Source organism: Ambystoma mexicanum, chromosome 3q (genome assembly GCF_040938575.1).
Source record: "Ambystoma mexicanum isolate Mex_15411 chromosome 3q, UKY_AmexF1_1, whole genome shotgun sequence".
NCBI lineage: Eukaryota > Metazoa > Chordata > Amphibia > Caudata > Ambystomatidae > Ambystoma > Ambystoma mexicanum.
The window spans coordinates 1,101,375,725-1,101,401,048 of record NC_090926.1 but is presented as its reverse complement, the minus strand read 5'-3'; the positions used below and the strand labels follow the sequence as shown (position 1 = coordinate 1,101,401,048).

Here is a 25,324-nt window from a genome sequence, read left to right as displayed (position 1 = left end):
TGATGCAAGCTGCATGGACCCACGCGATCCACTGTACCTGAATGGAGCTCGATACGCTCTCATCAACGTTCCACAATGGGTTTTATACTGTTCACCCACCAAATAACCAAAACAAGGTACTGTTGACCCCAAACTGGCCCCTCAGTCAACTTGGGCTCTAGAGACGAGTTAGGTCATGATTGCACATTCTTTCGCCCAAAGACATATCCTTTTTGTGGCTTGCAATCTGCCTATCACCCAGGTATTTTCACTCAGAGTGCTACTTTCTTCAGTCCGTTACATATGCTCTGATCTTCGAAAGGGGTAGGTTTTGGTACAGTGTTTTCTATTTGGTTCTATTGCGGATGGTGTATTTAATTGAAGTATATCTATTTTTTATAATACCTTGGTTGGACATTCTCTTTATTTTTCTAATTATTACTGTGTTGTTTGGGTCACACCCCTCTTAAGAGCATCGCCTTTCCTCGGCTCGCGCTACCACAAACGGTGATAGAGGTATATCTCTAAACTGTGCCTGTTTTACCTTTATGATTGCCTTGGCTCTTGGTTTTTTGAAGTGTGATGCTGACTGGGCATTTTTACCCCTACTCATAATGTCAACAATGTGCTATTTATATAGCGCCTTTATCCAAAGCGCTTTACAGAGCACATATTTACATACAATATCACCCAACCGAAATTGGTACTCATTTATCGACCTCGGAAAGATGAAAGGCTAAGTTGCCGGGATTCAAACCTGCGACTTGCAGGTCAAGCTCAGATCGCAGCAGCAAGCGCTCAACCCGCTGAGCTATCTTACTCATCCTTGCACTTCTACGAAGCAGAATGAAATTCATCACAGCAACCACTGCTGGTCGTCCAGCTGCAGGATTGGGAGAAAGGACGTCACAGAGAGGCCGAAGACGAAAGTGAACAGATTTAATTATCTCACCAAGCTGCGATTCACACTGTAAATTGGATTGCGAGAGACATCTTTATGTGACAAGAATGTGGGATAGTCAAAGAGGGGGAGGGGGGCATGGGAACTTTAAAGGGTTGTTTAACAGATATTTTGGGCCAACATTTTTTGGGCCGCGTTTTCAAAGGATTAAGTTGCAATTTGTTGAAAATCATCGATTACTTTACTAGGGAGGCATAGTCTAATACACACAAAGTCTGCCCCACTGGCTAAAAACCGAGGAGCAACGTTTCAGAACAGCAGTGTCTAGAGTGTCCAGTCTGCAGACTCCTGCCAGAGTCTCTATTATGAGGAATTCTGGCGGTGAAGTGCCCAGGAGGCACACAGCCAAAGGGGGAGGTATCATGCCTCTGGACCAAGTTTATTCATGAATACGAAACCCTCTCGCGAGACTTCGACCTTCATTTCAATCTTTATGTAGATTTGTTATGGCTGGTTCAGGAAGCTCATTTAATTTCCACCCACATTTCAAGTGGCAGGGGAGCTGCACGCGGTACAAAGAGCCTGGCAGTGCCACTGTCTGGCTAAGTATCAGTCGCATGCATTGATTTTTTAATGTACTTTGCGCGCCACTTGCTGATGTGCCTGTACAAATTTGCTCACCACAGGGCGGAGAAAAACAAACATTAAAGTCGTCTTCTTCACAGCAGCTCTAATATGCTGAGGATGTGTTCACGAATGATTGTTGGCCAAACAAGGTAATATTAAACGCTGTCCAGAATACTTTCTACGCTATTTGGACAAATTGCTTAATGAACACGTACTTTGATAAATCCAAACAATTGTATTTGTCCTATTACCCACCCGCTACAGTGTTTGCTCGCCATTATATCTCACTCTTTGTACAGCTGCTGGATCGTTTCATTGAAAATAAGACATTGGGCCTCATTACGAGGTGGGCGGGAAGGGATTACCGGCACCGGTAAGGGCACCGGTGCCGGTAATCCCTTACCGCCCTACTACGAGTTCCTTTTGCGGGACTTCCCTTAATGCCTGGTTTTTCCAGGCGTTAAGGACGGGACCCGCAAAAGGACTCTGGAGCTAATGACGGTACCGCAATTTGCGGTACCATTATTAGCGCCTTTCCCATTCCCATTGAGCCCTATGGGGGCTCAAATGGGAATGGGGAAGGGCCCTGGTGAATGGAGAATTACCGGTCCCGCCAACCTTGGAATGGACCGGTAATTGCTCCATTCTCCAAGGCCGAGTCGGTAGCTCCATGGCTACCTCGAACCTCATAATGAGGCCCATTGGATTTCCTTAGGTGCTAATGCGTTTAGAAACACAACCTTAAAAGACTGTGGATCAGAACTGGGTATCACTCCTATCCAGAATTCCCTGTACCCTATGGTCTCCCATGCCCATCCTAACAGAACCTTTCCTTTGAAAATATCCCAGTCATCAGCCAATTTTTTTGTTTTTTTATTTTTTATTTGTGTATGTTCCAAAATGGAACTTTACAAAATTCTTGTTCCTGTATTCTTCAAGTCCTAGGATGCCTCAGCCAAGCATTTTCAATGTTTCTTGGATGATCTTCACCAAGGCGATCTGCCACATTGTTCTATCACCTCCAATCAGTGTGAGCCACCATTGGTCGGCGTCGAAGTTACCGTTTGCCCAGGAAAAGTCGAGGTATGCTGATCTTATCGTTTGGTTCCTTGGGCAGGCCATTAGTAAGTGGCGTATGGTTTCCTTTTCTGCGCCACAAAGACGGCACTCACTAGCGGCTGAAATACCTCGGATGTGGCGAATCTCATTTGTTTAAATTAGATTTAGTCTTAGCCTGAGCAAGTAATTCCTGGATGATCTGTTTGGAAATGTTTTAATGTATCTCTGAAGTTCATTTACTTTGCACAGTGTATGTGGATGATGAGCTAGAAGTTTGTTGGCTGTTACTTCCGCTTGGGTGTATGACCAGTCGAGATTTTTGAGTTTTTCGCACACTCTGTCCGGATTTGAGATCAGGTCATCTTCTGAGCATGCAACTGAGGCCAATAAGGATAAATTCTCCTCTTTCCAGTTAGTCAACATTTGAACTGAATCCGATTTCATTTCTTCGCCTATCATTGTGTAGATGTTCTGGTCGACTTGAGAGATGCACTTTCGATAGAGCAGGACCGAGTTGATGTTTAGAAAGAAGACTAAGTTCACGTCGGATGGCCGGCATTGAAGTTGAATTTGGTAAGCACAAGACCTTTTTCCAGAAGATGCCTTCTAGCTTTGTCCAGAGTTTTTTTGGGATTTGTGGCATTGCTTCTTCTCCGTATGTAATACAAGGCACTACTTTTTTCTTGTAGAATTCAAGTACCGGGATTGTCGAGAATTTTCTGAATTTTAGGTCGATAGCTTTGCCTTGGGCTGCTAACTTTTTGGTTTTTGATTTCAGGCTTTCTTACATTGCACTTTCGTGACGAGAACTGTCTAAGGTCACACCCAGGTATTTGAATTCTTTTGTTCTTTCAATCTCTATACTTTCCAGGTACCATTTGTATTTGTCTGACCTTTTAGGAGCTGATTCCAGGATTAGAATTTTTGTTTTGTCTTTATTGATTTGTAGATTGTTTTCCATCGTGTAACGTAGAAGGTTTGTTAACTGTCTCTGCAGTCCTATTTGGGTCTGGTCAAACAAGACGAGATCGTCGGCGTACATGAGTCGGCTGATTTGTACCTTGGCCAGTTTTGGTGGAAAGGTTTTTGTAAGGTCTTCTGTTTGGCCAAAGTCATCCATGTACGCTAGAAATAACTCGGGGGCAAGAGGGCACCCCTGTTTAACCCCCCTGCCCATGGGAATTTCTGCAGAGACTTGTCCTTGCAGGATCCGTCGCACTCTGAGAGAGGTGTTTGTATGCAGGGCTTTTAAGCGGCAGGAGGATCTCCTTAGGACATTTCCATCCTTCAAGTTTTGACCAGAGTCGGGACATGTCTACCAGGTCAAAGGCCTGGGAAAGGTCAACGAAAGCCATAAAACATCTTGGTTTTCCTTCCAGAACCTTGCTCTTTAAAATGCGGACGACTAAGATGTTTGCCGATGGGCCAACGTATTTTTTGAAGCCTGTTTGGAATCTGTCGTGGCATGGGGCTAGCTTAGCCCAAGTTTGCAGTCTTTTCAACAGTAAGGCCCCAAAAAGCTTTTTGGACGGAAGTTTGAAGGATCGCACACTTCCCCCTTTTTGTAGATTGGGACGATGGTCGCTTTAGTCCGCGAAGGTGGAATCGATTTCGATTTTGCACATCTAGCAAAGATCTTTTTTAGGAGGTTTGACCACTCTGTGGGATTTTTTTTGAGGTCCATGTTGGAGATCCCGTCTGGACCGACCGATCGAGAGTTCTTTAGTTCTTTTTAAGTCTCGAGGATTTCTTCTTGATCATCGAGGTGTTACCAACTTGAGGGGTCTTTTTCTCTGCAGCCGTCGTCCTCCTTTGTTGGAGATTCAAAAAGAGTTGTAAAATGGTCGATCCATTTTTGCTCACCCATTGAGTTAATGATGGAATTTTTCTTTGATGGGGTTGTGGATTTTATGAGGGACCAGAATTCCCTGACTTTGTTGCCGCAGATCGCTTTCAGGACTTTTTCCGAATCTTGCTGGTACAGGAGAGAGCAATGTTTTTTTACCCAGTTTCTGTTGTTTCTGGATGCTTCTGACAGTTTTTTTTCCTGTTGGCTGGGTGATGTTTGCTTCAGTTGTCTCTTGATTCTTCGGAATTCCCGTCTTTTAGAGGCCAACTGGGCATCATAGCTGTGTTTATGCATGGTACCGGGGGTTTGAGATGTCTTCTTTTTTTTAGAAAAAGCCACGAGTAGAAGCACGTAGTCTGGTTCGGGGTTTTCTTCTGACAGACCCTCTTCAGAGTATCTCTGTGTGAGCATCCTTACTGCCGAAGTTTACATTTTTAGGCGGTTTCCCTGGTTGTTTACTTCGATGCTATAAGGCTTGTCGTTTGCTCTCCGGAATTTGGTCAACCAGGTTGTTATTAACTGGTTATGGTCACAGGCTGTTGTTTTGCGGACCTTGAAGGTTGTTACAATTTCTAGAAAGGGGCGGGAGGCATAGATTTAGTCAATTCTAGCTCTCGACGTTCCCTATTCCCATGTCGGCAAGCAGTCTTTCTCTTTAAAGACCGTGTTGTAATTTAGCATATGTCATGAGGACATCAACTTGCGCCAAAGATTTGCTCTTTGAACTGCTGCTGTGTTTTTCCCCTCAGTCGCACCAGATTTTTTGGATGTTATGTTAAGGTCTCCACAGATTATAAGATATTAAACCTGGCGTGTTGACTGGATTTCATCTTTTGTTTTTTCCATCATATGGGTGAAGTGTTTTGGATCTGTGGTTGCTGGGTTCCAGTAGCTATTTCTGTGCTTTGTGTCTTTTCAGGATCTTCAAGTTCCATGAGGACTGCCAGTATAGATAGGTTTGTGAGCAGAGTTTCTTTTATTTTCATTCCTGCACCATTTCTGCAAGCCACAAGTAGTCCGGATGATGGACGGCCTAATAGGCCTTTTTTTGCAGGAGCCAGGACTAGGTCATAGCCATCCAGGATGGGTTTATCTATGAGCCATGTTTCTTGTAGGCAGATCACATCAAATGAAGCTAAATCGGCATCATTCTGGGTCGTCAAATGTGTATATCCACGAGCATTCCAAGAACAAAGTTTTAGGACAGTACGAGGCGGGGTGGCTGGCAGGATGTCGTTGTAGTGGCTCTGCGGACCTTCGCATTGCTATTTATTCAAGTTTTTTGAGAGGGCTTTTGGGAGCCAAGACCAAATTCCCTGTAAATTTGCTTTTGGTTGTGAAGTTTCCAGCGCTTTCATTAGGTCATAATTGTATGTTTGCGGCTCCCTAGACGTTAGTTTTTTTGGAGGTTCTTTTGTTCGCTGATTTCTGTCGGTTTTTGTTTGAGCTTGTATCCCTGTTTTTTCCACTTGTTGAGTTCCTCTCACTTCTTCTTTGAGAATTGGCCGCCTCCTCATACGATTTCTTTATTTGAGAGTAGTCATCACTCTTGTTTCTTGGTGAGCCTGTACTTGCAATCTTCGCTGTGGTGTTGACCTGTATTTCTCTGCGCTCCCCGGTTGACGTCGAGTTTCCAGTCACCCTGTAGCCGAATTTAGATAATTTCTCTGATTCTTTTTATTTGGGACTGTATTTTCTTTGAGGCAATGTACAGGTAAGTTTTTGCTCTATGATTTGAATGGTAGGGGTCCACTAATTTCAGGTCCTCGGGTTTGATCTGTCGAAGCACTGGGATGAAGCCAAAGAGGGTTAGAACTCCTCTTCTGTTAAAAATTACTTCGTCACGATTTTCTGACCGTTGTTCTATTTTAAAAGACCAGACAGTCTTTTTGGTGGAATTGCCACGGTCGTGGTAAAATTCAGTTTTTGATTTATAGTGGACCCTCCGTAGGGGCTCCTTTGCCCGATTTCGATGTTCTTTTGAGCTCTCTTTGCTTAAGGCTCGCTGCGAGTCCTCCCTGCTTGAAAGGCTGTCTCATTTTCTGGATTTGTGCCGGGGCTCCGATTTTGGGGTGCCCCGCTTTGGCGAAGGCGACTCTGCCCTTGAGGAAAATGATACTTTCCTGTATCCAGCATTGGTTTGGTTGGTTTTTGGGAGCTGGTGAAGAATGGTTATTCTTTCTTCCATGGTACGAAAAGGTGGGCTCTTTAGTTGGCGAGACGGGGGGCTAAGCAGCACCTTTTCTTCGACTTGTTCTTTTCTGGTGAGCATGCTGCTTGTTGGATCCTTCTCTAGATGTTCACTAATATTCATTAGCTGATCAACGGCCAGGAAGTCTTCTACTGTTTTTGGGGATTGTTTAGTTCCTGTGTCATTTGGAATCTGGAAGACAAGGGTAGAGCCCTGGAGTGTAGAGGGACGGCCCTTTTTGATTTGGTTCTTTTTTTGCTTCTGCTGTATGGGTCCTGAATCTGACTTACCCATTTTTTTTTCTGTCGATGTTCCATTTTGTGAACAAAATATTGGATAAGCTTGGTCTTTTTCGATGAGTTCGGTTTGTTTTCCATTCGATCTCAGTGATGATTCTTTTTGCATTAGATTGGGTTTGGTTTCCATTCGGTCTTGGTGGTGTTTCTTCACTGATGTGTATGACTTCACTTTGATCGTAGATCACAGTGCCATTTTTAGTTGAAGTCGGGGGCTCACTGGCCACTGGAATGGCTGTCGATGATGGGATTGGTAAACTTTGTGTTTGTGTTGAAGTAGAGATCCTCTCTTGGTCGTACGGAATTTCCGTCTTTGATTGTTCTTTTGAAGATAAGGTGTTTGTTTTTAGATGCTCGACAAGAGCAGTAATGTATCCTTCCAGAAAGATCAATTTTGTGTACATCATTGCCTGCATGGTGGTATGATCTTTCAGATTTTCGCTGATTGATTCATATAACTTTGTGAACAGCACCAAAGCTATCGACACTGCAGACATGATTGATATGAAGTCCAGTTTCTTTTTTGCCAGAGAGTCATTTGGGGCACCTGATATATTTTTGTTTGGATTTTGTTCGTTTGCTGTCGACTTTCTTGCTGAGGAGTTATTGAAATAGTCTGTAGAATCCAGCCGGTCCCGACTTGATTTGTCTCTTTGTATTTCTCTCGGATCCCCTCCTTGGGATTTGCCTCCCATCCGCTTTCTGTTGCCATGATTTTGGTTTGGCTCGGGACTGTTTGGTGGTAGAAAGGCCACGGGGGTTTTATCTTCATTGGCCTTTTCGGAAGGGGGTAGGGGACTTTGAAGGGTTGGTTTCAGTAAAGCCTCTGAGGGTATTTCTGGGTAAACGGGCAGGTTCTTTTCCTGGGCCAGAAGGTTTTCCCCAGTTGGTGAAAAATTTCCCACGGGTGAGGTGGGAGCCCTGGGTGTAACTCCTGCGCTCTTTTCATGTTGGTTTGCTGGGATTTTCGGGGGAATTTGTTGTTTGACCACGTCCCCATCCAGAGCATGAACTTGTGGCTGGGAGGATACGTCCAGCGTTGGAGCACCCAACGCTGGTGGCAAGTGCTCAGATGTTGGTAAGGCTTGTTGCTTGTGGGGGGTCGAAGGTTTCAGTGGGGTGCTAGTGGGAAAGTCAGTTTTCCTGGTTTTCTGAGGTGGTTGCCAAGAGTTAATTGCTTCTAATATTTCAGCATCCGTGAGATCGTCTTGGGCACCCCTAACCTGCGGGGCAAAAGCGTTAAAGAAATCCATTACCAGGTTAACTACTGGTGTTTTACCTGGTTCCAGCACCCATAGTTTCTTTATTGTTCTTGCCCCTGAATTTACACTGTTCCGGGACTGTTGGATCGACGTTTTCTTTTTCTGAGTGTTGGACTTTATATTCACTTTTGCCTTCTGTCTATATTTTTTTCCCTTCTTTGGTGATGCCGTCTGGCTCCAACGTCGTTTCTTTTTATTGCTCGTTGTTTCCAGCACTGAAATATGTGGAATGTCTTTTTCCTGGACCTTTTCCCGGTGTGAAAAAAAGGGGTCAGCCTCATGAAGCTGCGATAGCTTTTTTTTTGGCGCTTTAGACTTGACTGGCATCTTTTCACACATGTGTTTCTCTGAATATGTGTGAACGGTTACCAAACAAATGGTCGAACCAATTTGGTCGAAAACCAAATGGTCGAATTTTTTTTTATTTTTTTGGGGGGTCCACCCCTAACCCCCTTTTTTTTCTAAAAACCCCTTTTTTTTTAAAAACAAGAACCCGAAAAATAAATATATAAATAAAAAAAATTCAACCATTTGGTTTTCGACCAAATTGCGTCGACCAAATGTCATTCGACCAGTTTTCAGTCGACCAAATGACTGGACACCTGTGTGTGAACTATGGCAGCAATTTGAACTTTATTTCCTGCTTCCGTTGTTGTTTGAAGCACTTTGTTTGACATTGGGGTAGGTGGCACCCTGTCTGTGGTTGCCGAGTCTAGGGGGGGTTTTCGTGTGGGTGGCGCTCCCATAGGGTCTCGAGGAGTCGACAGGATCAAAAATGATCGGTCCTCAACGCCACCCTCCCCGCATCGAGGTTCGTCGCTCGCTGAAGCTCCGGTGGTGGGCCAGCAGTTTCCTCCCGTCGTCGGCGTGCCCGCGCCCCTCTCCTCTAGCTCACTGCACCCGCCCTTCCCTCCGGAGGGGGTAGGGCGCTGGACCGGGGAGGGGGAGTCAGCAGGAGCCGGCGAACTGCTCGATGGTGTTCCTGCGGGCTGCAGCGACCGCGAGTCCTCTTCCAAAGCTCTGCGGTCCCCGGCTAGCTGCTCCCCCAGGACACCGGCTTCAAACGAAGGTGAGGACGGTACATTCGTTTTTCCTTCCACTTTCGAGCTGCAAGTGTCTTTTTGTTTTTTGAGAAGCTGGGGAAAACGCTCTTTCTCCGAAGGGCGCATTCCAAGTTTGTGGATGTTTGTTGTAGTACGAACACGGGCACTACGGAGTAGGCACCCTTGTTCCAAGTCCTGAGCTTGAACCTCTTGTTCCAGGAGCTTATTGGAGTCGGCAGTCTTGGCAGTCTTGACAGGCAAGCCACTCCGTGTCTGCTCCACGTGGAAATGGCGTTTTGTAGAGAGGGCGGAAGCTGTAGGGACACGCCTCCAGGCGTGAACGCAGGAATGCAGGAAACTGGAGTCAACAAGGTAAGCTGCAAGACTTCCACTCTTCGCCACTCCAATTAAAAATAAAAGGAGGGGGAGAGAAACAGGAAGCCACCTTGTTTTCAATTCTTAATGCAGGATGTTTTTCTTTTTGTGATGCTTGGTTTGTAGGTGAGGTGTTTCTTGGTTTGGAGTTAAGCAGTTTTGGATACAGTTGTTCAAAAGGCTGTAGGCTGTACAATCCGCGTTCTGGCTCAATACTCTGGCGTTAATTCACAAACACATATTTTCCACTGGCACAAGTGGAGGAAACACCTACTTTCTGCATGTTGTATTCACAAGAGTGAATCTCCCCACACACAAGGCTCTGCGTGGTCTGTTGGGCTAAAAGGATTGCTGTGGAGTTTGCTACCACATTTCGAAAGCGGATCCGGATTTGCCAAGGGGCGTGATTTGTTGTGCAGGGTCCATGTGGCTCTTTTCCCTGAGTTAGAGGTCTTTTAATACTGCTGATTGCATTCCTCCACCCCAAAAAGAAATGCTCATGCTTTGCAAGAGTCACAGTACTGACATGCCATTTATTTGCAATCACAGCTAATATTTTACCTACAAATGTGGGAACTGTCACCAGAGACAACACCTGTTGCAAAGTTTATAACAACAGGTAAACACTCAGATTTGCATGGATTTGTGATGGTGGTGATAACACCACCTGGTCCTAATTGAGAACAAACATACAGAGTAAGAACATTGGAATAAAGTGCCACTGCCATGTAGAATGTAACACAATTAGGATAGAGTTAGCTTTGCAACACTGCAGGGACCTAGTTTGTTATATTTAAGGAAGGGTTAGGTTACTTCATACACAGAGAGGGAATGTAGCAAATAGTTTCATGCACGGTTAGATAGGCCACATAGGTAAAACAGCATTATAAATGAACAAGAGAAATGCCATTTATTCAGTTGCAAGGCCCTGCACAGTACACGGTTAAGGAAGCAGATTATTTCGGTTTAAATAGCTTACAGGGTTTTTTGTTAGTCCACGGTGGTGTCCAGACAATTGAACGTGTCAAGGCTGAGAAGAAGAGGGAGGATAACTGAAATTGCAACAATAGGCCTTTCTCATGATTTCAGTTTAGATTAGCAACAATTAAGTTTGTTTTCTTGCTAGCAGACAGAAACACGCATTGGTTTAATTTCCAGGTGAACGCAGTAACATTGCCAATGACACACTAGCACAATGCACTCATAGTGCCACCAATGGTGAAAGCAGTTTAATGCACACACGAAGAACGCATTAACAGGTTGCATAAACTGAAGGCAAAATGCCTCATGCACGGGCCTCACACTATAATGAATAAGCTATGCACAACATGACCCAATTAGTTCAAACACCTGCAGATAGCAGGATGTATCAGCAGGGAGTACGGGATGAGTTGTCCAAGGTGGAGAAAACTGTCTGGGAAGTTGGGGCCCAGTGTGAAAACATGAGATGGGAATGAGTTTGAAAGTTTTTTGGCCAGAGCAACATTTTGATACCTCCTTTCCCACCCGAAGTTAATTTGTCCATTGTGGAAAAATGTAACATTCATGCCATAGCACTAACTGGCACCAGTATTGTAATAGTGTTAGCAGGTTGTGGTGCCAACCAATTAGAGCCCGGTCTGATGATGCCAAGAATATGAGGTCTTGCATAATGGGACAGACCTTGGGCATGGTTAAAGATAAGGACCTTTCAATCAAGAGTAGTAATGTATAGGATAACATACATGATTCTTTTAACAGTCAATGGTAGCTTGTGAACATTGTTTTTTATAACTGTGAAGATGTAATGTGTTTATCTTATAACCCCTGAGTTATCAGAAAGTTTTTTGAGAATGTCTGTGGATATTGTTCCGTCCGCTTGGATTAATGAAGCTGGTTGCTTCGTGCATGTTGGTTTGCTTCCTTATTTTGGTTTGGAGTGGATGATTGGGAGCACCTAAACAGATGGGCGGTCAGCATGCACTTTGAGCCCACAATCAGCCTCCCCTGCTCCTTGCAAGGCCCTTCATTGAATCGGGCAATTGAAAGCAAGGGCCTGACTTTTTGAGATTTGGGCAACGCTGTTTATTTTTGCTGTCTAAGCAAATTGGCCATTGAAATCAGCTGTTATTTGTGGCGCTATTTCTTCCTTTGGGTAGGCAATTCCTATGCAATATCCTAAGATGAGAATATGAGGTGGGAACACATAACATACAATGAGGAAAGAAGACATCTTCATATTGTGGCACAAACCAGGGTCATTAGTCCAACTGGGGTACAGGTTTCCATCTCATTAAATGGTCTTCAGTTGATGAGTCTGAATGATTAAGAAATATGCACATAATTGCCAATTAAATCTGATGTTATTGCATTTAAATCTCACTCATACATACTGTATTCATTGTAGAAATAGATATGCAAAAAATTGATCACTTTGTGAAATCTCAGCCAAAATTGCAAAATGTTCAACATTATTTTAAAATGCAGAAATAAAAGGTCAGTACTTGTCTGAATATTAGAAGCTGATGGGTGGAAAGAAACAAAAACCAACTACTGTCCATGCCCAACTAGTAGTGGCTAGCCCATAGGGGGTGCTAGGGCAGAAAAGACCCCCATTCATTTGCAGGACCCTGGAGGTCCATCAAGTAAATGTAACATCACGAGAGAGTGATTTACTCACGTCATAATGCAAAAGTATTGTTTGTATTTGCAAAGAAGCTAAACGCCTTGACATTCTTTGCAAGTAAAGACTGGTGGTGTCCTTTATTCCCTACGCTGCACTGTACATGAGTGAAGGCCTGCAAATAAAGCACCCATGCCCTCAATGAAGTAGTGCTCTGTGAAGGCATTTGGGAGACCATGGGTGACATCACACCATTCGGAATGTCTCATAGGCGCTGGGAAATTCGGTGCATGAAGCATGCGGAAGACCTGTGGACCGCTCCCTCTGTCTGTCTGCCTCCCCTGACCTCTGCCTGATCCATGACTAAGCAGGAGGGGAGTGGGGCATGGCCTGACCCCTGAACCTCTTCCTCCAATGTGACGATGTCTGTAGGGAGAGAGAAGCCCAAGAGATGATCACTGCTATGGTCCGGGTACGTTAACACGCATTTCAAAAAAGGATTGCTGTGAAATGTGTATGCATGATTTAGTTGTGTATGTGTTCAAGTGATTGAATGTGTGAGAAAGAGAGAGTTCATTTGAAAAAGGGTAGCTGCATGTGAGTGACAGAGGGCATGTGTGTGAGTAAGTGTATGGGCCTCATTCCGAGTATGGCGGTAAGGGATACCGGTCACCGTTAACGAGACCGGTGCCGCTAATCCCTTACCGCCACATTCCGAGTTCCCTTTGCGCCCTCGTCCTTATCGCCTGCTTGAAGCAGGCGTTAGGAACGAGGGCGCAAAGGGGATTTTAAGCCAATAACGGTGACCGTAAAGTACGGTTACCGTTATTTGCAATTTCCCCATTCCCATTGAGCGATATGGGGGCTCATTTGGGAATGGGGAAGAGCCCTGGGGAACGGCAAATTACCGCCCTGGTCAACTCGGAATAGGGCGGTAATTTCCCATTCCACCAGGGCGGTGCCGGTACGGGTCCGGCGCCGACCAAGGCGCTAATAGCACCATTGGTTAGCGCCAGACTCGGAATGAGGCCCTATGTGTCTCTGAGGGCAAGGCTTGGGCCTGGTGCTGGGCATTGGTGCTTGCAGCCAAACGCCTTTGTAAAATGTCATGACATGTTTTCTTATTATTGATCACGGAAAAAACATTCAGAGGATACAATTTGAAAGTGGGTATCAAGGGATTTTATTAGACCTGATACAATTTAAATATATATGTTAAATCATGATTTAATCTGCACTTATGGAGACAATTTACATAGCAGGAAAAAACGTTCAAGAACACATCTATATAAAATAATTCATACTATTCAATCGTTCAAACATTCATCCACAAGCAACCGTCAACCATCGATCCACTCATACAAAACACCAATAGGTGTGGAGTGTAAAATCTATAAAACAATCATGACATATAATTCATCAATTGGATTATTTATAGAAAGTATGTGAAGTCAATATACTAAGCCAGAATATAATAATCAAGGTGGCCCAAAAATGAGATGGGTCCCAAGAGTCTTCAACCACGACCTCATCACAAGTTTCTCTCTACCAGTTTCAACGTAATACTTTATTATAGTGACTTCTTCCTCAGGAGATACATTCTTGGCATAGAAATAGGGGAAAGGAGACAATCCATTCTTCCTTTTTATAATGGACTGGATCAGCTGTTTGTTCCAATTGACAGCGTCCAGAAACTGGTTCCTGCACGGGAAATTTCTGAGCTCACAGTAGGGCTTCACCCAAATGTGTCCTGTTGATGACACAACTCACGGGTGAGTGTACTGGCGCCTGCAGACGTATCACGCTGGACCACAGGGGTGTGTTGCGTCCCTTCAACAAAAGAAAGGAAAAATGTTGCTCGACTCGCATCTCCCCGTAAAACAAATGGGCTCCGGCGGACACAGACGTTCAGCAGCATGTGCCCTTCAGAAAACATGTTTTCTTATTATGCCATGGAATTTTACAAAGGCCTTAAGGGCAAAACCAACATTATGAGTGTTTGTTTGTGCATATTCGGGTGGGCAAGAGGGTTGCATCGGTGCATAAAGCATCCCACCATAATACAACATGTCTTTGCAGCAAACACAGGTTTTCTTAGTATGGGATGGCATTTTTGACTGGGCATCAACGGTGAAGTCATCATTGTGAGTGTTCCTACCTAGCACTGGCCCACGCTGGTGGCCCAGTCTGAATATGTTTATTTAATGTGCCATGGCATGTATCACTAAACATAAAGGGTTAGAGCAGCATGATGAGTGTTTCTGCAACTCTTCTTCCATTCTCAATCTTTTTGATCTTTCCTCTGCCTTTCACATGGGCAATCATTCTGTCCTCATAAAAAGGCTCCTTGATACACTTGGCATCATGGACATGGCACTGGATTGGCTGACTTCCGTCCTATCTAATCAACCTTCCCAGGTGCAACTGGGCCCTTTCATCTCCTCCACCCCCACTCTATACCTGCAGCATTCCTCGGGCTCTATCCTATTGCTGTGGATCTTGAATATCTACCTTGCCCCCCTGGCCCACCTGATCACCTCCTTCTCTTCTCACTTCCATTGTTATGCTGATGACGCACAGCTCTCCTTCAAGCTTCCGACCACTACCTCCTCCTCTTCCTCTCTCATTCCTGCCTACCTGAGTGCTATTCAGACATGGTGCACAGCCAATCATCTCTGTCTTAATGCTAGTAAGATTGAGATCCTTCTCATTGGGACCCCTGCTCACTGTTTCCCTCCCACTCTCTGGCCACCCTCCTTGTGTCCTCCCCCCTCACCATCCTGTGAGGACAAAAACCTTGGCATCATGTTTGGCTCCTCTCTCTCCTTCTCCCCTCACATCATGGATCTTGCCAAGAAGGCCCACTTTCAGCTTCACCTCCTCAAAGGCATTCTCCCATTCCTCACCTGCCCCCAGAAAATCAACATCTCTAGATTTCTGGTCCTCCCTAGGCTGGACTACTGCAACATCCTCTTCCTCAATCTTCTTCAATTTTCCTCTTTCTTCCCTTCACCACTTCAACTAATCCAGAATAAGACTGTGAGTGTTATCATTGGCCTCAATCCCAGGGACTGCATCTCTCCAGTCCTAAAATCTCTCCACTGGCTCCCGGTGGCTACGAGGATTTAATTTAAGACCCTCTGCATTATCCACAAGGCATTCTGGGGTCTGGGACCCGGCTACATCCAACTCTCTGTCCCTAAATACCCCCCTGCTAGAGCCCTCCTCTAGTTTCAACTCTCTGTAGACTAAATGTTTTTCCAAGCAGAGAGTCTGGGGATGGGAGGGGTGGCTAGCCCTCTCTCAGATTACAGCCGAACCGCCTTAAGTTCCGGAAACTTCTTAAGACCCTGCTTTTCTTTACCTCCTTCCCTTTCGACCTACCTTGCTAATTTCCCCATCTGCCAATGCGACTAGCGGCCTGGTCCCTATGAGTCATACAAGTTATCAGGCGCTCCTTAACAGCACTCCCGCAATATAGCACTGCCCTTCCGGGCCACCTTGCCTGACCAGCCTGGTGGGTTGGGCATCCCTCCGGAGTCTACCTGTCCCTGCACTTAGACAGTAGTTCACTCGGCATCCCCTGGCACTTATCCCCCCATTGTATGCAGTTTCCTCCCTCCCCCCGGCCCCTCTTGTACCTTAAATAATGCACTTGCACAATCCAAATGTCACAAGGCCTAGTAGGACTATTATTGTTATTATCCCGTCCCCTTTTTTGTCTTGTGGCACCTGGAAACACCGTTTGCTGTATGGGCATTTTATGCATATTCAATAAATACAAATAAAATAAATACACCTTTAGATCCTTTGCTCCCTGCACATTTGCATCCGATTTCTCTTCTCCCTTTTTTATCTAAATTGTTTGAACATCTTGTTTACTCAGGTTTCTTCTTTTGTCACAGAAAATGCCATTGTTCCTCGTTTCCAAGCAAAGCCTCCTTGCACCACATGGTATAGGCACATCTTGTTCAATCATACCAGTTCATACATAAGGAATCGGTAATTACAAGATTGGATTAATTTCAAATATAAACCAACAAGACGGCAGTTCTACTGTTTCTATGATTCCATAATTATTTAGTAGTATTGGATTAAGGGTGGGACATATCATCTATAAACCAGTCGTTTCAGACAGTTGGGATATTCTTTTGAAATTCGATTGAGGGTTACGACACTCTGAATCCTTAGGGGAAAAGAGCCTGGAGGTATGCTGAGCTACCATATCTGACCTGCCTGAGAAAGTAAGCAAGCCAAAAATGGTCACTTTGCCAGTTTTTGCAAAATTCTGATTTGTAATGTTTGCTTCAATAATTTGGAGGCAGAGCTAAATTACAAAGTAGCAGGCACTTGTCAAATGTCTTTAACTAAGCAGTTTATGGGGCTGACAATTGGCACTTTTCTATTTTTTTTATGTTTCAATTTTTTTGGGGCTGAGAAAAAGCTACTGTGTGTCAACATATTGTTTTCTTTTACACTGGAGTGCCCTTAAGAGTTTTATTGTGGTACAGAGTTTTGGCACAGTGTCCATATGTGACTTGTTTTGGTCCTTATTCTTCTCTGACCAGCATAAGGGAGACTATTATAGCACAGAGAACATGTGAGAAGGATCAGTTGGAGTGGGATTTAAAATGCTTTACCTGTGATATTTTAGATCCATGCTTCTAGATCACTTTTAGGGTGTTCTAGCTAACTATGCATAGGAGCCATGAACGTTATGACAGAGTTTTTAACCCTTTCCACCAAATTAGTTTCCTAGAGGTTGGTCTGTATAATCTCACCTGCGCCCTAGACATTGATAGCTTTTCATTTGTATCATGCATACATGGGTAATAAACATTAATATACAGATTCAGACAGAAGAATATTGCTTTCCAAAAGTATGTCTGTCAAGCGTTATGGGGTAGTAGTTTCTCTTGCCCTAAAGAATGGAGACCAAACTTTCTCCTGATCCTTGATTTGGGTTCAGCAGTATTCTGTGCTGCCTAACCAGCCACAGCCTGCAGTCGGCATTTGGAGCACCTTAGGAGGTTAGGCTCTGGCATACGGGCTATGACGTAAATCATGACATCTGAATTATTATCTTGGCCTAGTCATCAAAGTTTACATTCACATGTTTTGGTTCTGCCCCCCAGAAGACCGCCCAATGGATATTGAAAGCCATTGAATTCACTTTGTTATCTGTGGTAAAATATCTCATCTCTGCTACACCACATTTGAATGTTTTGGGAAGGGCATATTGTGTGGTTGAACTAAACAACATGGAGAGAATAATGCTTTAAAACATTATTTTTTCGTCTAGAACGGTCATTCTACTGTATTGCAAAGATATAAGCAGTGGGGGTTATTGCTACATGGGAAAATGTATTAGTACATCAATGGTCAGTGGAAAAGGTGGATTCTTAATGCAATGTCTTGTCACTAACAGCACAGAAACATGGGATATTGTGCAAACAATATTTGAGATGTGAAGGATAATTGCAGGTGTGTTCATTCTTAAACATATACAACGTCTTAACTAGGTGGGCTCTCCACTAACTAACTGAATGTTTGTTAATGTCTGTTATTATTACAGGAATAAAAATCACTGGTGAGGAATACCACCTTTCACAGGTAACTTTTGGATGTTATTGTTACAAGCAGCATTGCTGTTTTCAGGAATTCATAATGCAACTCCTGTTTTAGCTGAAGTGTTGTAATGGTTCATTTCTGGCCTGTTCCATAATGCTTTCCATGTGCCACCGCCATGTTTGCCTCAAGGCTCAACTGAGTTACTTATCTACGTATGTTGACTCTTTCGAGTACTGCACAGATATGTCATATGATTTCTAATATCCAAGTATGAATGGATGTTTACTCTTGATTTTTTTGTAATTCTGTTATTCTTACTGTTAAAAAGAAAATGCATGTACAGATATTGAAAAGATTGTATAATATGCATGGTTGTCCAGCAAAACTCACAAACTACTACAATAATATTCTGGCCCCGTTGCTTGGGTCAGTTTCAAATCATTTGCACGAGTACTGTATGGGAGAGTGACATTTCAACATGCAGTCCTGGTCATCGACATTGGCACTATCAGCCAACACTTAATGCGCCATTAGCCCCAATTCAACACATGTTTCGTTAGTGACCGATCTCTAGTTGATATATTTCTTTTACTGAGAGATCAAAAGAGAAAGCAATGGCACCTCTTCGCTTTCTGCATGATATGGCTATACATGAAAACCTCACTGCTCATGCCCAAGTGTAAGGCCGGGTGGCGTAACACCCAGTGCTCAAGCTTATTCTATGCTTGCAAGAGCTTCCTGAGGCTCATGCCCGATTGAGAAGCAGTCATAAGAACTGACTTTTTGTGATTACCCTTCCTTGTTATTAGTTTTGGATAATAGGTGGTGATTATGTCAGTAATAAGTCAAAACTATTTCATTGGACTACAGATAGGAGGAAGATGCTATGTGAGGAAGGGACACATAGCGTGTTTGGACGTTTGATTGTTTGCCCACCCATTGATTGCCCATGTGCATGCAAATCCCGATGGTCATTCTGTGCTCTAGCACCTTGAAGCGTCTCTTGTCCTAGATGGAATTACCAATGAAGATTGCGGACCAAATTACAGGACAGACTCAAAGAATGTGGCAAAATACTACTTTATTCTTAGTTTAATACAGCATGGCAAACTGGCAGACATCGGACTGGTGCTTGCACACTCACACAAAAACTTGATTATACAAGAGTTTTGTATCCGAATATACATCATCTATGATGCCATTCTATGTGGCAAACTAGGAAAACCTATTCAGAGGAGGGTTTGGTTAAGGGAACATATGTATCTATATCATCTGTAAGGCACGCCTCAAACTACCTCTAAATATGTCAAATGGCAGAGTATTGGTCTATCCAACATTGTATAAAAGGTTGCCCCATAGACTGACTTTTCGGCTCATTAGCAGTATGTAAGTGAAACAAAACCCATGTGCTTGAGTCATGTCAGGTTACTCCCGTTTACACAATTAATCCATCATCTCTCATCCGTCCAGACATGAGCCAAAGTCTTCTCGTCTGTAGTTGACCTTCTAGCCTGCTCACTGTTCTGGAACATTTAAAGGAGTATAGCACATCACTATCTTTATCCAAAGTTTAATGAATAGCCCTTATTTTCGACTTCTGAATCACTTGTGAGGAGACAAGAAATTTGGCCATTTCGACCTTCTATTTATTGCTGTTTGATTTAATTATACTGGGTGTTCTTGCTCCTCTTGGCCGCTATAGACTTGCTCACTCCATCCCTTATAGACTCCATACACTTTTAATTGTCCAATACTTGGCTCTTACAGATGTTTTCTGCTTCTTTTAATCTAAGGGAAATATGTCTCCCGTTCATAGCTTATCCATCTGCCCCCCCTTTGGATTTGCAATCATTCCTCAAAAAAGCCTCATTGATCCCAGACCAACATAGACTCCTCTTCGTTTTGCACACAAACCTATTCTCCTACTTTTCTTGATTCTGCAAACTTGATAGGCGGGCTGAATTTGACACAAGCCAACATCCATTTTCCTTTCATGGCAGCCCTTGCCACTCTATATTTTCCTCTTATAGCAAGCTTCTACATGTCTCTTCTACCTTGCCTTACTGCATATCTAAATGTATTGGTGAGCAAGTGACTGTATCTTCTTTGTGTGTACGACTAGTTTATCCTTAAGTGCATGTTTCTCTTGTTGCTTTGATTACATCGTCACTCTTAAGGATTTGCATATAGTTTCGGTATATCTTCAATATATCTTCTTTATGACATCACTCTGCAATCTTCAGAATTCACTTAACCCTCTAATGTCCAATGATGCGTGCTGACATCCTTCTATAAGACATCCTTCCAGTCTTTCAGTGCAAGAGTACATTCTGTATGCTTGTCCGAGGGCATATCTCCTCTCGTACGTTCGATGTGGTATAGGGACAATGCATGCGGTCCCATTTACAGGTCTTCTCCTGCTGTTCCAATATGACAGCAGTGAGGGGGCAGGAGCTAGGTAAACGTGTCAATCTGCTCCTCTACAAGTCCCACCCACTACCTGCCCGTCCCCAACCAAAACAGATCCTCCTGGGACATCTTAAGATTATCTCTAAACAATAACATCAAACTTGCTGCACCATGACATTCTTCTGTTCTAGAATAGGAGATAGAGGTGGGCACCACAACAGGTTTCTGAGTATTTTGAAAGCATAGCTTTGCTGCTAGTAGAGTTATCCAGGAGCTACCAGACTTTTTGGTCGATCCTGTGACACCAGGATCCAAAAAATACAGAAGGAAAAAAAGTTGGGCGTTCCAGCCCAGCTATGTCTGATGCTTTCCAAAATGCTTTCAAAACGAGCTATTTGTTAATGCTTTTTTAAAATATTTTTGATGTGCGATTTTTAAATCGATATACTCATTCACAATTAATCCCTTTCACTCCAAGAAAGGTGAGGTGTTAATACGGTCTCATAATTTTGGTAAAAAAACAATTTAATTCAGCATAAACTTGAATTCAAATTGGTCTGAGTTGAATGGGAAAACAATTCCTAGGTCTGAATATGGCTCAAAAGCCGATGCATTTCAGAGAATCTCTCCATCCTCAGGGCTTCAGTCAGCCATATTTTATAATGACATATACAACATTCCAATCGGCAAAATTCCAATAAGCAAAAAAACATAAAACATAAAGTGCAAAGTCAAAAGTACATACCATGATCAGCCATTATCAGTTCCAACATACGAAACACAGAAAGAAATGTAATCATGTACCTTATGAATACATAATTATTCATGCATATATTTTACTCAAACAAAATTCGAATGGTTTGTACCTTGTTGTTTGAGCCTTTTCATTGTAAGTACACAACAAAGAAAAAAGCATATTTATGGTCAGCACGTGGTCCACAAAACCCTTCACTGTGTACTGTGGAAACTTAACATGTAGAAAATAATGAAGGTATTTTACCATAGGAACCACTGATTCGTGCTTTCAAGTCACAGCGGATGGCTGTAAAGGTAAATGTGTTGGGCATAGTCAATAACTATCCGTTGGTAATGAATGCGTGTATGTATGCGTTCTGATTATCAATAAATGCACTCTTATTTAGCTTACCTGCCTCCTTCAGTGTTGTTCGAAGCAAAGACGCCCGCGAGCGCATCCAGCGCTTGTTCTTCTTCTTGCTGATAGATTTGGATCCATCAGAAGTAATTTTTGGATACCAAGGCGTGAGCTTCATTACTCCATCTTCTCGGGTTGAGTATGTATCTTCTCGGGTTTAGTATGTACTGCATGCTTCGTGTCCTAATGCTTATAACGTTGTCATGGCGACCTTGCGACGCGTCACAATGCGTCAATGTGCGTGTCGGCGCCTCACTTTCCATGCACCCATGGAAATGGGAGGATGGGAATCGGTTACATTAAAGTAACTATGGTTACCTGTTCCGTACAATTAGAAAACATTATTCTGCTTGTTATATCCAGTTGCAGACGAGATTTCTAAACACATAATGTATACGTATTCAAAGTATATGGGTGAAATATTAGGATTAAATTAAATGCATTCATATTGATGATAACAAATCTACAGAACGTGATGACAATACGGTATAGGTGCATATGTTGATGTGTTAAAGCATTACCCCAGTGGTTGCGTAATTTCAACCAAGCGGCCACGGTTGTGTGTTCCTCGGTATGGTATTCCAGTATCGTATGCTTAGGTGCTTCTCCCCGGGTCATGCTTTCAAGCTGAATGTTTTTGTCCGAGTATACTTCTTCCGCCTCATCTATCCATTGCACCTGCACTGTGTGCCTCTGAAACAGCCCTCTAGTTCCACACATTGCTAAGTGTATCAGCCATCCCCACTCCTCTGCTGTTACTTCTTGGACCAGAAATAGTTTTGGCATCCCTGCAATATGTGTGATAAGGGAGTACACATAGCAACTGCTGTTGGTGCTCTCTCGCCCCACTCTCTTCATCTCGCTATACCAAATATTTTCAGATTACATGTCCACTCTCTCCCCAATGGGCTCATGTAGCATTTCAAATGTTAGTAGACTTCCTTTAGTTTGTGTCTCCCCAGTACCATTAGCCAAAGTATAATTGTTTTCTTCATGCCGCAAAATCCAAAGGAGAGAGATAAAACAAAAAAGAAAAAGACAAAAAAATCCTACCACCACTACTTTCCCATTCATCTTATTATTCTTCACATTTCCCCCACTAGTCTCTTGCCCGCTATCTTCTTCACTCGCGGGCCTTTTATAAATTCGGATTACTGAAAAGAATGTCAGTGACAGTTGTAATATACTTCCCATCAAGCAGCGTTTCTCCCTTCTCCCGTCATGCTTTTGTTGACCTTGCAAATGTCTGTGATGAGTGTCCATGCCCTTTTCCCCTTTACTTTCACCACTTTATGCGTTGAATAGATGATCTCAAATTGGTCAGAAAACTGAGGGCCTTTCCACTTCCGCACAGCGTTATGGATCAGTACATTGGGATATAAAAGCTGTGCTGTGGAAATTCCTCTTCCCCATTAGCATTTGTCATCAACGTTGGTCGGCCAACATGTTGATCGTTGGACCTGGGGTGGGATGTACTTGGTCACCGTGGTCATTTCAGTTAGGTAATGTTTCATTTCCTCTCCTAGAATCTCTACAGAGATTTTGTGCGGATTGAAGTGATGATCTGCACCAGGTAAGTGCGAAGGGCAAAACACACCAATGGGAGGTAATAAAGTCAAATTTGGCACAATGACAATGTTAGTTCTGCTAAGCATGCTTTAAGCAAGCTGCTTAGTTTCTCGAAAATCACATTTGCTTGCTGCCAGTACACTGTGCAAAGTTCATGTTGTATCCCCAGGAGGTGTGTTACCTCTGCAAATGGTTAACTGGCAAAATATTTGCCATTATCCAACCTAAATTGATCATAAACACCACATCTTGGAAACCCCTCCCTCCCAGGAACTTGGCAGCCAATTTTGCGTCATTCTTTGATCAGAGCCCTGCCTGAAGCCACTGTGAAAATGGACAGACAACAATGATCATGTACCTATAAGAGGCACATCTGTCTTGAATATCAATATAGTTGATACGCAAGTGTCGGAAGGGCCCTTGTAGTCGCAGTATCATTCCCTTGATAGTTTTTAGAGAATGAGCAGGCAAAAATTGGTCACAGATTGATGTCACATAGGCTGAGGTGGAAAATATGTCAGCTGCATGTCCTTCCATCATATTCAGTGCATTCATCATTGCTAACAATTCTGCCGCTTGTGGAGAGTAATGTGAATTTAATCACTGTTGAGATGCTAGTACGTACTCCCCTTTCCTGTAGCATACTATCGCTGCTCCAGTGTCTCTCCTCCCAGTATCAGGATCAATACTTGATGACCCATCAATATAAACCATGTCTGCCCCTTCTATTTCTTCTTCTTTTACCTGAATGTTCCCTTTCATTCTGTCCATGTGTGCTGCTCAATTGTGCATGTAATCCCCTTCCTCTGCAGGTTCTGCTATGTAGGTCACCGGGTTTACTACCCATCACATCACCACCACAATGGCTCGTCAGTATGACCTCGTAATCTGATGCCCTTTGTTTTGCCAGTGTGCTTTTTTATTTTTTTAGAATGACAAATAGCGAGTGCTCCATGTTCAGTACTACTGGACACCCAATTTTAATTCTCACTGCCTCCTCTATTGCAAACGCTGCAGGCGTGAGTGCTTGTTCACAGGGAAAGCGTCCCTGCATCATTCTGTCTAGAATACCAATGTAATATGCCAGTGGCTTGTGTCCCTGTGGCTTTTTTTATGTGAGGAACGGTAGACCTTTTCTCGTTGTTAGGGGTGGGCAGTGCTGACGTATGGGCCAGGGCTTCTTTTAGCCCTGTGAAACTATCATTAATTTCAGACGTCCATTTTAATTCTCTTTTCTTCCTTTGTGCATCCTTGAGGGCCTGAACTAAGGGTTTTGTGAATGAGGAATTATCAAACACCCATGCCCTGCAGTAGTTAGATAACCCCAGGAACCTTTGCATTTCCTTCACTGTGCAAGGGAGTTTTGTGGAGTGAACTGCCTGTACCATTTCAGGTGTTATCCTGCGCCCTTCAATGGATATTATCTGTCCCACATACACAAACTCTTCCTGGTAGTATTGCAATCTTGTTTTGTCCACCTTGTACTAATTAACTGCAAGCAGTGTTAGAATGTATAGCAAATTTTCCCTACATACTTCCGCCATCTTGCTACATATCAGTAAGTCAGCAACATACTTGACAAAGTGCTTGGCATTTCTACATTGCTCAGGTCCATTTGGATCACCCTGTTGAATATGCTAGGTGACTCACAGTACCCTTGAGGCAGCCTAGTGTGCTTGAATCTGGTCCTGCGATACAAAAATGCTGTCAGGTATCTTGAATCTGTGTGCAATGGAATGAAGAAAAAGGCATTCTTCAAGTTGATGACTGTGAAGAACTTTGCTTTTGTTGGGATGTTGCACAATATCATAGCGGTGTTCGGAACCAGGGGAAATTCTCCCTTGACCACATCGTTTAAAGGGCGTAAATCCTGTATCAATCTCCATTACCCACCCTTTGATTTCTTTATGTGGTATATCGCTGTGTTGCATGGTGATGTGAATGTCTGTATGATGCCCAGCTGCCATAATGCATTTAGAGTCGAGTATATCCCCTCATCTGCTTCTCTAGACAAAGGGTAATGTTTTTCACGGGGCAATACTGCCCCTTCCTTTAGTTTTATGTTCACTGCCCCCACTCCTTTAAATACCCCTACATCATGGGGTCCTTTGGCCCATATTTTCTCTGACACATTTTTTAGATCTGTCTCTGTGTGTTTGTTCCCTTTCTTCTCTAATTGCGTTAGGATTGGCATCCGTTTTTTTAATTACTTGAACTCAACAGTGTATCTGTAACTGGAATACCATGTATCCCTCCTCCTCATTAACTGTTAATTAGCTACTCCTATAATCATTAGCATTGGGTCAATGCATAGCACTGTGCGCCATTCCATGCGGTCATTGTCGGTGCAACATAGGATAACTATGTCTTTACGTATCACCACCTCCTCTAGCTGTAGCACGAGTGTCGTTCCTTTCATCATTCTTCTGGCAGTGGGG

General features: G+C 43.5%; 1 long non-coding RNA gene across 1 annotated transcript in view; it reads left to right on the top strand.

Annotated features, from left to right (window-relative positions):
* The first annotated feature begins 1,426 nt into the window (after positions 1 to 1,426).
* Positions 1,427 to 25,324, top strand: part of LOC138581963 (uncharacterized) — a 219,936-nt gene continuing 196,038 nt past the window's right edge. Inside the window, exons 1-2 of the long non-coding RNA XR_011304906.1 lie at positions 1,427 to 1,656; positions 17,760 to 17,797. This is a non-coding gene — a long non-coding RNA (uncharacterized lncRNA). The remainder of the gene's footprint in view (positions 1,657 to 17,759; positions 17,798 to 25,324) is intronic.